Below are 13,800 nucleotides of genomic sequence, written 5' to 3' on the forward strand. Positions count from 1 at the left end.
GATGGGGGCTCAGGGATGTTCACGGGGTAGGGGCAACAGGTCTGAAATATGGAATAGACGACTGGAGATGAGGAGAGGGGAGGTGACGATGATCTGTGTGAGCGCAGTCAGATTTCACGCCTCCTCACAGGACGCATGTTCACACAGTGGCGGTGTTGCCATGATCTGAGAGTGGGGTTTTTAGCTCCTTGACGTCAAAAAGGTCACTTGTCCAGCATTTGCACTGGCCCAGTTGATGGGCTGGTGGTCTCAACTGGCCTGAACTGGACAAGGGGTCTCAGTTCCTGAAAAACCACTCAAGTACTCTGTTGGTGAGATGCACTGGTCCTGGAGGGCCGGCTTCCCCGGGGCTTCCAGGGAAAGCAGCCTCGCAGGTCTGGGGTGTGTCTCCAGAGAGGCTATGGGGCCGGGTGTGCGGCCTCTAGGGACCATCAGCCTGCCTTAGAATCCGAGTCCTGCCACTCACTGTCTGCGTGGCCTCAGACAAGGACCTCCAGTGCTCCGTGCCTCAGTTTCCCTCTCTGGGGGAGCAAAGTGAGAGGCATTTACTCAGGGCTCCTCACAGGCCAGGCGCTGTAGGTCCCAGTGGGGCCGGTGCCGGCGCTTGGGTCGGGTTGGGTCGGGCTGGGCCAGGCCGCAGGCCGCGCAGGGCAGGGCTCCCGGGGGCAGGCGCCCTACTGCCCGGCCCGGCCCCTAGACGGCAGGCTCCGAGAGCCCCGCGCCGGCCTGGGGCGCCCGCCCGCCTGTCCTTCTCTGCATTCTCTCCCGGGCCCGTCCCGGATGTCGCCCCCGCTCCCACCCCGAGGGAGGCAGAGCCGGCCGCCCCCTCTGCCCTGGCCACGGAGCCGCACGGCCGGCCTCTGGCGGGACTAGTTCTAGCAGATTCCCAGATGGTCCATTTAAGCTGGGAATGTTCAAACTTCCTGTTTGGTTTTCTGTCAACGGTTCTAAACCAGAACTTTCCTTCCCATAAAAAGTATTTCTTCAGGTTACTGACTCTGTCACGCCTCTCTGAAAACCAGGGAAATTTGAGACACTTTTTACTTGGATCAAAATTAACATGAAGGCCTGCCCACTGAAGGGGTGGAGGTTTCAAGCCCTGGTGGCCAGGGGACCTGGGTTCGAATCCCCCTGAGGCGCTCGTTGGCTGCCTGGCTTTGGGCAAACAGCTCAGGGCCTCCCTCAGTTCCCTCCCGTGTAAAAACAGGAATGAGGATTTCTTCGCTAATGACTTGTAGAGATTCAATAAGATGTTGCAGGAAACAGCTTCTAGCACACAGCCTGACATAGGAAAAACACTCGATGTGCAAAGAAACAAAACGTCTCCCAAACCCATCCCAATCGAGGTTTTATAGAGAGGCCGGAACAGAGAACAAGATGGAGGGAGAGGTAAAAATTCATGAGAAGAAATTCATGGTGAATTTTTTTTTTTTTTTTTTTTGCTGAGGATGATTTGCCCCGAGCTAACATCTGTGCCAGTCTTCCTCTACTTTGTACGTGGGTCGCTGCCACAGCACAGCTGACAAGTGGCATAGGTCCATGCCCAAGACCCAAATCCACAAACCCAGACCGCCGAAGCAGAGCACGCCAGCATTAACCACTGTGCCACAGGGCTGGGTCCCCCTACTGCAAATTTTTTTTTACCTTTGGTGTCTATTTGTTTAAAAATTATTTTATTGAGGTCATATTAGCTTATAGCATTGTGTAATTTCAGGTGTACATTATTATATTTCAGTTTCTGTATAGACTGCATCATGTTCACCACCTATAGTCTAATTGTTGTCTGTCACCATACATATGTGCCCCTTTACCCGTTTCACCCTTCCTCCACCCCCTTCTCCTCTGGTAACCACTAATCTGTTCTCCTTATCCATGTGTGAAAATTTTTTTTAAAAAGAAGGTGAGGGAGAAAAAACTCTGAGGCTCAAAGAAGCAAGTCTAGGCACCAACCTGAATCCTTCTCTAACTATAATTAAGGAAAAATTTTGTGTCGTTTCCTAGGAATTTTCCATGTCTTTGGAAGAACCATGACTTGGACAAAGAATGTGAAATATTCAATCAACCTATAAGATCTCCATGACTCATGTGGAAGTTTTTACAGGTACTTAAATAAATACATGTGATGCATATTGCTAAGAGAAAGAAGCCACTCTGGAAGGGGTACATACTATATCATTCCAACTCTATGACATTCTGAGAAAGGAGAAACTGGAAAGGTTAGTGGTTGCCTGGGGCTGGTGGGGGAGGGGAAGGGAAGAGGATTGAATAGGGGGAGCACATTTTTAGGGCGGTGAAACTATTCTATAGGATACTGTAATGGTGGATACAGGACATTATGCATTTGTCAAAACCCATAAAACTGTTGAACATAAAGAATGAACTTAATGTAAATTATGGACTTTAATAATAATGTATCAATATTGGTTCACTAATTGTCGTAATGCACCACATTCAAGTAAGATGTTAATAATGGGGAACTGTGTGCCAGGAAAGGGGGTATACGGGAATTCTCTGTATTATCTGCTTAATTTTCTGTAAATGTAGAACTGTTCTGAAAATACAGTCTACTAATTTAAAAAGTTTGCACTCGCAGGAAGTGTGATGCGGTGGAAAGAATATTGGACCAGGTGACAGGGAATCCTGGTGGGTTATCACTGATCAGCTGAGTGGCCCTGGGCAAGCCCCTTGCCTTCTGAGCCTCCGTCTTCTCATCTTTTTTAGATTTTATTTTATTATTATTATTTGAGGAAGATTGGCCCTGCACTAACACTTGTTGCCAATCCTCCTCTTTTTCTTTGATCTCCCCAAAGTCCTGGTACATAGTTGTGTATCATAGTTGTGGAGCTGCAGCTCTTCTATGTGGGATGCTGCCTCAGCGTGGCTTGATGAATGGTGAGTAGGTCTGCACCCAGGATCCGAACCTTCGAATCCCGGGCCACCGAAGCGGAATGCGTGAACTTAACCGCCACACCACTGGGCCGCCCCCTTCTGTTCTTTAAGAGGAGGGCATTGGGCTAGATTCTCTCTCAACATCTGGCTGTGAAACGCTCTGACTTGACTATAACAACATTTCGGAAGGATAAACTAGTCCAAGTCTGACTTTCTCAGGAAACAGCCCTATGAATAAAGTTCAGGGAATGTGCGCTGCAAGCAGTTTAGTTCCAGGAACCCCGGAGAGTACAGAAAATGCCAAATCTCCCTCCCAGGTCACCTTAACTGACTAATTCAAATTTCCTCCAAATATCACACGGGAGGCAACAGCAACCAAAACGCTAAACTGCCTCTGATCCCTACCAGCTGGCGCGGGGTTTCTTCCTTCTTGACTCCAGCTAGAAACTCATATTTTATTCATGAAAACTGAGGCCCTTGGCGGCCTGGGCATAAACAGGATGTAAATATTTGCGAGTGGTGGGGGAGAGGTGGTATTTGAGCAGGGGCTGTACAAAGTGGGGACCTCCAGTACAATGCTTCCTTGGGGCCCGCCCACCTCCATCTCCTCGACAGTTTGGGGGTGAGGGCATATGCACGCTGTACCCCTGACTGGACACTGGGTTTGGGACTCCAATGCCCTCCAAGTGAGTCGGGCTGTTGCTTAGCCTTCTGAGGCGTCCCATTGCCCTCTTGGTGATTTTAGTATAATGAGGGTGAGGGCAGGGCAGGGCCTGTGGGGGCTGGATTTGGTTCCTCACGCTAGGATGGGTATCAGGATTTGTGGGTTTCTCTCTCTCATAACCAGCTACCTGTCTGGCTGCACAACCTGATGGTTGCAGGTGTTAGGTGTTAGGTGGCCCTCGGAGAGTCTTCTTGTCTGTTGGCTTGTCAGCTTTTATCCCTTCCTCTGCTGGTGTCTGACTGCTACCTGCCTACACCTTCCTCCCCCTCCTCAGCTTGAGGCTCGCCTTGGCTTTGTGGCACTTGCTGAAGGGCTGGTCTCCTCTCCAGCCCCTGACCTGCCCCTCTGGCTCCTGGCCACCCTTTGCTTCAGTTATGTGGAGTTCCTCGCCATTCCCCAAGCTACACCTTCTCACGGTGCTGTCCCTTTGCTTATCCCTGTTGCTCCGCCTGGTGTGAACATACCTCTGTGAGCTTCCACTGGTCTCTAAGACCCCCTCCAGATGTTTGCACGGGCCACACCCTTTCCTGGAATGCAGGGCCTCCTCATCTCTTAGGCTCTCCCAGGAGAATAACTCCTGCTCAGCTACGCTGGCCTGGCCTGGGTGTCACTTCTTCCAAGAAACTGTCCCTGATGCTTCCCACTCCAAATCTGGGTTGAGTCCCCCCGCCTCACACCCCAGCCTGGGACTTCCCCTCCTTTAGCACCTGCAAGGGTGAGCTGAAGCCCTTCCTTGTCTGTATCCCACACTCTGATAGGGCCCACTCTTCGGTCCTGTTCACTAAATAAATACTTGTTGAATAAATAGATGGATGGATGCATGGATGGGTGGATGGATGAAGACGTGGCTCAATTAATACTTGTGTCTGTGGCCATCTCTGACTTGCCACCACCCTCGGGTGGAACCCTTCACTGCCTTGCATCTGCTCTAAGGACGTCAGACCCCATCTTTTAGTGCCTTACACACATGGCATCAGCCGTTAGTTTCTGCTGGTGTCTCCCCCACACCATCACCCCACACAGCCTATGCACTACGCCACCGCAGCTGGGCCGCTTCCTGGAGCATAATAACTTGCAGTCTTGGTGGACTCTCACAGGGTATCAAGGGTTATCGGAGTTACACCCCACGGGCTCAGGTATGAGGAAAACATTTCTATTGTGAGACATCACCTTCTTGGAATTGACACCCTTGGGACTTTCCAAAGAATGTAGCGAGTGTGTGCACATGAGTGGGCATGCTGGAACTAAGCTTTGTTTAACATGTTCATGACTCCTTCTTCAGATGAGACCCAGGCTTGGCTATTTCTGGGATTAGGGAAAATGTAAAATACACCCCCAAAATTGCAGCACCAGCTGACCAGATTGGACCCTGGTGAACCACCCCATTCACAATGGAGGTGGTACTGAAGTGGTGGGCATGACCTCGTGTTGAGAAACAATGTCCTGGGGAGATTGCTATTGAAAGAAATGTCAAACTGCTGAGGTGAGGTTTTTAAAATGCAGTTAATCAACCCCTAGCTGATCCTGTGTGGATGTGTAGTTTGTTTCGGTGTTAGACTTCTTAGCTTAAAGGGGCTCCCTGATCTAGCAGTCCAAATGTCCACACCACAGAGAACCCAACAGGGAGCAAAAAATACCAAACAAGAAACCACCCACAGAGCAGCCTGAAGGGCCCGCCCTGGCTCTCCCGGTCCTGCTGGGAGGGTCCCCACACCCCTACTCACAGCACTGTCCTGGCATGTATGGATACCTTAGAGCAGGAGTTCAGCTGGCTGCAGGCCCAGGCCCTTGACCTACTACATCAGGTCATCTCGGGTGGGCCCGTGCCTCAGCACTGGTGTAGAACTCTCTAGGTGACCCTGTGCAGCCAGGCTTCAGAACCCTTGATTGGTGCTTCCTGTGACTCTGCATTTCCAACCTGCTGCCAGCTGATGCCCATGCTGCCAGGCCCTGGACCACACCTGAACTGGCAGGACTTTACGTAGAATATGTTTTACTTGAAGTGAAATTTTTAGGACACAAGTAGTTCACAAATAATTCTATTTTTATTATTTATTTATTTTTGCTGAGGAAGATTCACCCTGAGCTAACATCTGTGCCAATCTTCCTCTATTTTGTATGTGAGCCACCACCATAGCATAGCTGCTGCTGAGTGGTGTAGGTCTGCTCCCGGGAACTGAACCCGGGCCACTGAAGTGAAGCACACTGAAGCTAACCACTAGGCCACTGGGGCCGGCCCCACAAATAATTCTTGTTGTAGAAAATTAAAACTAGCAGAAACACATGGAGTGAACCGTGAGAGGAAGTTCACGCCCTCTCCTTGACCAGCTCCCTCCACACTGCTGGCCGCTCCAGGGGAAAACAGCTAATGTGTGTTGCTCAGGCAGAGATATAGTTTCTTTCTAAATACGTTGGACTAGGCTTTTTCTGCAGCCTTTTTTTTTTTGCACAGAGACCTGTCCTTGTCAGTGTACATAGATGGCCTTCATTTTTTAGTGACTGTGTAGTATGAATATACCAAAATTCCCCTGCCCATTCCACCACCAGTGGACATTTCTACCATTTCCTGCTGTTCCCTGTTCTAAGCTGCTGCAGCAAACGTCCTAGTACATGTGTGTGCATGTGTGTAAGCGTTCTGTAAGACAAGCTCTAGAAGCAGATTCTGGGTCAAAGAATGCTGGAAACTGACAAATTGGTCTCCAAAAGGGCTTTACAATTTGTACTGAACAGAAAAATGGGCAGACAGATAAGTCACAGAAGAGGAAATGTAAAAGGTCAACACATATTAAAATATGCTTATCAAGGAAATGAAAATTAAAACAGCAACTATACATAGACACACATGTTATATATGTATATTACATGTCATATGCATATGTATATATATATATTTGCCCACCAGACTGGCAAACAAACAAAAACAGTCACCCCCATCTCTCGTGTGCCTAATGTTAAAATGCAGTAATGTTGATGTTGCTGGTAGGGGGATAACTGGAACAGAGATGGAATGAGCTCGGGGCTCTGCTCCTGAGCCCCTCGTCAGAGATCGAAGTAGCCACCAGGAGGCCAGGACAGGCGAGCTCACTGAGAACAGGAGGCGGGAGAGCTGGGATGAATAAACCACAGAACACGATTAGAAGTAAAGACTGCAAAGAGCCCACTGCTCCCGGCTCTGCTGCGGGGGGCACACAGGCCACCACGCGCCGCAGCCCGGGGGTCGTCCCCACTCCACAGCGCACAGTCACGTGGCCTCTGCAGTGAGAACCCTATAGCACCATTAGGGTTTCTGTACAAATTCTGGACCTGTTTTTGAAGAAGGCAGGTAAGTGTATAAAGCAGTTTTCAAAGTTTCCCAATTGTTAAAATTTAACAAAATAGTTCAAATGAAAAACTTTGCATACAGCGGGCACTTACCCGGAACGTGTGTCTACACAGACCTGCTCCTTCTCTGGGAGGACTCGTCAAGTATTACTTACTACTCAGGATTCGTGTAAAGCAGGGCCAACTCTCTGTGAAATCACCAGCCTCACCCACTCTGAAATGCCACCTTGTGAGGAAAAATTAATGTCTTTTAAAAGATGCATCCAGGGTCATGCGTAGACATCTTCCCCTGTCCCCAGGTGGAGGTGCCTGGGGGCTGGGACCTGAACTTTTCTGCTGAGGGGTGTAAAAATTTGAAAATCGAGAGCCCTCTTTGGACCCATTTGCTCAGGAGCACTGGACTTAAGCTTGACTATGCTTCCTTTTGAGGCCTAGCTCACAGGTCATCTGCCCGTGGGGCCAGGGCCACTCCGGCCACAAGTGACTCTTCCCTTCCTGTGCTCTCCGGGCATCACCAGCTGTGGTGTGTGGGACACCTGTACACCTGCCAGGGTGCTCAGATCATGAACTTCTCATCAAACTCATTTTTCTTTTTGAGGAAGATTGGCCCTGAGCTGTCTGTTGCCAGTCTTCCTCTTTTTGCTGAGAAGATTGGCCCTGGGCTAACATTTGTGCCAATCTTCCTCTATTTTGTATGTGGCATGCCGCCACAGCATGGCTTGATGAGCAGTGAGTAGGTCCATGCCTGGGATTTGAACCTGTGAACCCCAGGCTGCCGAAGTGGCGTGTGTGAACTTAACCACTAAGCCACCGGGCCAGCCCCTCATCAAACTCATTTTCGCATCTCCTACTGTGGTCAGAACAGTGCTCACAGGGGGCCCGTCCTTTGCAGACTGACTGTGTGAGAGTCATGTCCCAACTCTATACGGAGGACTGTCCTTGTCAAATGGGGTGCCTTCTCTGGGATGCCCATGGAGAGAGCCTGGCTGGAGGTCACCTGGTGACCTTGTTAACCTGAATGACAGGAGTAAGTCACACACTCAGAGACGCACCAGATTCAGGGAGAGACCCGGAGAGGCGGAGACAGGCACAAGGGAGGGCGTTTCAGATGGCAGGTGTGCTTCCTCTGTGGCCTCCTCTGTGGACAGACTGACCTTCACCCCAGGCCACCAAGGCCCCCAGGAAGCCTCTGGAGAGGTCAAGATGTCCTCAGAGAGGCAGATGTGAGAGCTGCTGCTCAGACCACTAGGCTGGATCCAGAATCTACCTCCTACTCACCCAGAGACCTTTTTTTCTTTTTTTTTTTAATTTTTTGTTTATTGCAGTAACATTGGTTTATGACATTGTAAAAATTTCAGGTGTACATCATTGTACTTCTATTTCTGCATAGATTACATCGTGTTCACCACCAAAATACTAATTACAACCCATCACCACACACATGTACCGAATTATCCCTTTCGCCCTCCTCCCTCCCCCCTTCCCCTCTGGTAACCACCAATCCAATCTCTGTCCCTATGTGTTTGTTTATTGTTGTTATTATCTACTACTTAATGAAGGAAATCATACGGTATTTGACCTTCTCCCTCTGACTTATTTCACTTTGCATAATACCCTCAATGTCCATCCGTGTTGTCACAAATGGCTGGATTTCTTATGGCTGAGTAGTATTCCATTGTGTATATATACCACATCTTCTTTATCCATTCGTCCCTTGATGGGCACTTAGGTTGCTTCCAAGTCTTGGCTATTGTGAATAACGCTGCAATGAACACAGGGGTGCATGTATCTTTATGCATTGGTGTTTTCAAGTTCTTTGGATAAATACCCAGCAGTGGAATAGCTGGATCATATGGTAGTTCTATCTTTGATTTTTTGAGGAATCTCCATACTGTTTTCCATAGTGGCTGCACCAGTTTGCACTCCCACCAGCAGTATATGAGAGTTCCCTTCTCTCCACATCCTCTCCAACGCATGTTGTTTCCTGTCTTGTTAATTACAGCCATTCTGACTGGCGTGAGGTGATATCTCATGGTAGTTTTGATTTGCATTTCCCTGATAGTTAGTGATTTTGAACATCTTTTCATGTGTCTGTTGGCCATCTGTATATCTTCTTTGGAGAAATGTCTGTTCAGGTCTTTTGACCATTTTTTAATTGGGTTGGTAGTTTTTTTGTTGTTGAGATGCATGAGTTCTTTATATATTTTGGAGATTAAACCCTTTTCAGAAGTATGGTTTGCAAATATCTTCTCCCAATTGTTAGGTTGTCTTTTTGTTTTGTTGATGGTTTCCTTTGCTGTGCAGAAGCTTTTTAGTTTGATGTAGTCCCATTTGTTTATTTTTTCTATTGTTTCTCTTGCCCGGTCAGACGTGGTGTTTGAAAAGATGTTGCTAAGACCGATGTCGAAGAGCGTACTGCCTATGTTTTCTTCTAGAAGTTTCACAGTTTCAGGTCTTACATTCAAGTCTTTAATCCATTTGGAGTAAATTTTTGTGTATGGTGTAAGGTAAGGGTCTACTTTCATTTTTTTGCATATGGCTATCCAGTTTTCCCAACACCATTTGTTGAAGAGACTTTCTTTTCCCCATTGTATGTTCTTGGCTCCTTTGTCAAAGATTAGCTGTCCATGGATGTGTGGGTTTATTTCTGGGCTTTCGATTCTATTCCATTGATCTGTGTGTCTGTTTTTGTGTGAGTACCATGCTGTTTTGGTTACTATAGCTTTGTAGTATATTTTGAAATCAGGGAGTGTGATACCTCCAGCTTTGTTCTTTTTTCTCAGGATTCCTTTAGCTATTCTCACCCAGAGACCTTGTGTACCATGTGCCTCAGTTTCCATGTCTGTAATAGGGATAATAGCAACCTCACAGGTGGCTTATGAGGAGTCAGGGTAAAGCCCTTTTCCCCGGGCCAAATGTTAGTTACTATTACTGTGTCTCAGCGGGACCTGAAGACTGTCACCAGCCCCAGATTCACTAATGGGACAGCAGGGACAGTGGGAAGAGAGGCAGCTGTCCCAGTGGAAGGAGCAGCCTGAGGCGAGAGCTGGGGCGCTCGAGTGCATTTGCGGCCCGGCCTCACTGGATCTCAGTGGCCTTTGGTTTTCTGGTCAGTAATAATAATAGGTTGACCTCTGAATAGCACTTTAAGAATTACCTCCTGGTACTGCTGTAGGGGCGCACACCAGTACAACCCTGGGGGACACAAGTGGCGACATCCGCCTTGTGGGAATGTAGGTTTTCTGGCGGGCCCTGAGACAACTTGTGTGCATTGAAAAGTTCATTTGGAAAGTTACTTAAAATTTTTTTTTGACTTGTGAAAACTACAAATTTGAAAATCCTTGTTCTTCCTCAAGCTTTCAAGTTCATTTTACAAATCTTATTTTTCTTTTTATAACTCTAGCAAATTTTGACAACTTTTAAATGGCTTTTTAGATATAATTAAATTTTCTTCAACATTTTAAACTACATTTACAAATTTAATGTATTTGATTTCTTTTTAAAGTATCTCGGTTATTTGACAAACCTTCCGTATAATTAAATACATCTTATAAATCTAATAAATTAAACTTGTAATATGTTGAATCTCAAGTTCTCTTAAATATCTTAATACTATTTATAAATTTAGTAAGATTTCAACCTAAAATCGCAAGTTTAACTTAATTCCATTTTCCATTTTAAGTTAGAATCACAAAGTTCATGTTAGATACTAGTACACTAAGTTCTGTCAAGCATTTCAAGTCCTTAATATATCAAATATATGACGATTATGTATGAGTGTTACAGAACAATACTAATAGAAAAGTTCAGTCTACTTCATCATGTCTGCTGAAACTCCCTGGGATTATTCATTCTTTCAAAAAATATTTTCCAATGTGTGCCAAGTGCCGAGCACTATTCAAGACAGTGACAACAGTAGTGACTAAGAGAAATCCTCGCCGTCATGGAACATGATGGGAGACGCACACACAACACGCATGCACACACAGTCATCAGCTAGTGTTCTGTGTTGTCGAGAAAAAGGAAAGCAGGGTAAGGAGGTAAGGGAGTGGGGGGAGGTGGGGAGCAGGGGAGGCCCCAGCGAGTGGAAGACACAGAGCAGAGACCAGAATGAGGCAAGGGGGCAAGCTGTGAGCACACCCCAGGGAGGAGCAGGTGGAAGGGCGCCGTGCTGGCGGCATGCTGGGCCTGTCTCGGGGAGAGCGAGGAGGCCCGCGTGGCTGGACTCGAGTGCCTGCGGGTGAGGGTGGGGGAAGGAGAGGTCGAGGGGATGGCCACGTGGAGACAAGACATATGGGGCCTGTAGGGCGTGGGTTTTTACTCTGCCTTGACGGGGAACATTCTGTGAGGGGTTGTTGGGAGACCTTCTCCAGAAAGTCATTCTAATGACTCATTAAATTGACGATGCCCTCACCTGGGACCCAGCTGTCCCATTTCTGGGTATCTACTCTAGAGAAACTTTCTCAGAAACACAGTGGAATGCTCGGTGGCAGAAAACAAATAAATTCATTTGGCAGATTTTTATCGAGCACCTACTCTGTGCCAGGCAGTGACCAACAGAGACAATAATTCTGACTCTCATGGAGTTTAGATTCTAGAAGATGAAATAGGCCCATATAGATAAATCTCAAAAACGTAATGCTAAGTGAAAAAACAAATTGCAAAGTTCTACACAGAATGATTCACTTTATGGAAAATTAAAAGACCCACGGAACAGAGGCTGGTCCCATGGCGTAGCAGTTAAGTGCACACACACTGCTACGGGCAGCCCGGGTTCGGATCCCGGGCGTGCACCGATGCACCGCTTGTCAGGCCATGCTGTGGCGGCGTCCCATATAAAATGGAGGAAGATGGGCACAGATGTTAGCTCAGGGCCAGTCTTCCTCAGCAAAAAGAGGAGGATTGGCATGGATGTTAGCTCAGGGCTGATCTTCCCCACAAAAAAAAAAAACCAAAAAAACAAAAACCCACAGAACAATAGTACATCATGTTAACAGTCTATGTCTCATCAAGGTACAAAAGCATAGAAAACATCCAGGCCCTGGGCTCAGACTACCTGGTCTAGATCCAGGCTCTACCCCTGCTCAGGAGACCTTGGGGACCAGAGCTTGACTCCTCAGTCTCCTCTTTCGTCAAGTGGGGGTGGAAAAGGGAAGAGAAGAGACGGGTGGAGAGCTTTAGCAGTATCTATGATGTTTTATTTCTTTTTGAAAAAAGGATGCAAAATTTTCACATCTGTCTTGGTGGTGAGTAAATGAATGTTGATATTATTTCCCATATGTTTGAAATGTTTTCTAATTTGAAATGTAGAGATTAAAAGATCACAGAACAGAAACAAGCACTTCTACGCGCATTTCCCCCACAGGCACCCTAGCCTCCCTCCAGATCACTCGCCACATGGCAGCCAGAGAGACTCAATAAACCGGGTCCTGTCGCTTCCACTCTACCTCCGCTGGGCTCGTCGCTCTTGTCCTGCGCCATCCAGCCCCTGCAGGCCTCATCTCCCTCCAAGCCTGCTCCCCCATCCCAGGGGGTCTGACCACTGTGAGCCGTACTCGCGCTGTCATTCAGTCACTCACCCCTTCAGGACTCGTGGAGCACCTACTCTGGGCCAGCCATTACCATGGTGACACAGAGAGAGAGCTGCTATTCTCAAAGAGCTGCCGTTCTAGGGGGAAGGCAAACAATCAACAAGGTGATAAATCCAGATAATTGTGGGTAAGTACCATAATGAAATAAACAGGGTGAGAGGAGAGAGAGCAAGGGGAGACAGAGAGGCTGTTAGGAGGTGACTTCCAGGCAAAGCCAACAGGTGTTCAGGTCTCAGGTCCAATGCCTCTCCCCAGGAAAGCCCTTCCTGATCTCCCAGGTGGGGTGGTATCCTAACAACCCTATGCTGATATCCTAACAGCAGATCACTGCCTTCTCTAACACTTACCGTGATTATAATTAAGTAAACGTATGACTGGCTGCCTGGTGTCTGTTTTCCCTTTGGAAGCTTCCTGCTCACGCATCCTGTGCCTATCACAGAGGCTGTAGGCACTCTATCAATACTTGTTAAAGACAGGGGGCTGGCCCCGGTGGCCTAGTGGTTAAGTTCAGCGCTCTCTGCTTTGGTGGCCCGGGTTCGGTTCCCTGGGCGTGGACCTACACCACTCGTCGGTGGTCATGCTGTGGTGGCGTCCCACACACAAAACTGAGGAAGACTGGCACAGATGTTAGCTCAGGGCGAATGTTCCTCAGCAAAAAAAAAAAAAATTTGTTCAAGACAGAAACCAAGAGTCAGGCTACATGGTTACCAGCTTCCAAATTCTACAAATCTAATCAGAGCAATTCCTGTGGACAAATGTTACCCAAATGACAAATTCTTATACTGTAGACATATTTAGGAAATATGCTTTTTCACTACATATTGTGCCTTTTATTTTTTTTAAATTTTTTTTGTGAGGAAGATCGGCCCTGAGCTAACATCTGCCAATCCTCCTCTTTTTGCTGAGGAAGACTGGCCCTGAGCTAACATCCGTGCCCATCTTCCTCCACTTTACATGGGACACCACCACAGCATGGCTCGCCAACCAGTGCATCAGTGCGTGCCCAGGATCCGAACCAGCGAACCCTCGGGGGCCGCTGCAGCGGAGTGCGCACACTTAACCACTTGCGCCATGGGGTGGCCCCATATTGTGCCTTTTAATATTGAAAATCCTAATGAGAATGTTAGAAAAACTCTAACAGTGATGGAACACTGGAGTCTCTGAGAGGAAACAATTATTCAGTGATAGAGTCACCAATCAAAAAAAATAGCTAACATTCATAAAGAAATCCACTGGAAAACAAAAAATACGTTTTAAAAAATTCAGTGTAAACAA

Source organism: Diceros bicornis, chromosome 26 (assembly GCF_020826845.1).
Source record: "Diceros bicornis minor isolate mBicDic1 chromosome 26, mDicBic1.mat.cur, whole genome shotgun sequence".
Lineage (NCBI taxonomy): Eukaryota > Metazoa > Chordata > Mammalia > Perissodactyla > Rhinocerotidae > Diceros > Diceros bicornis.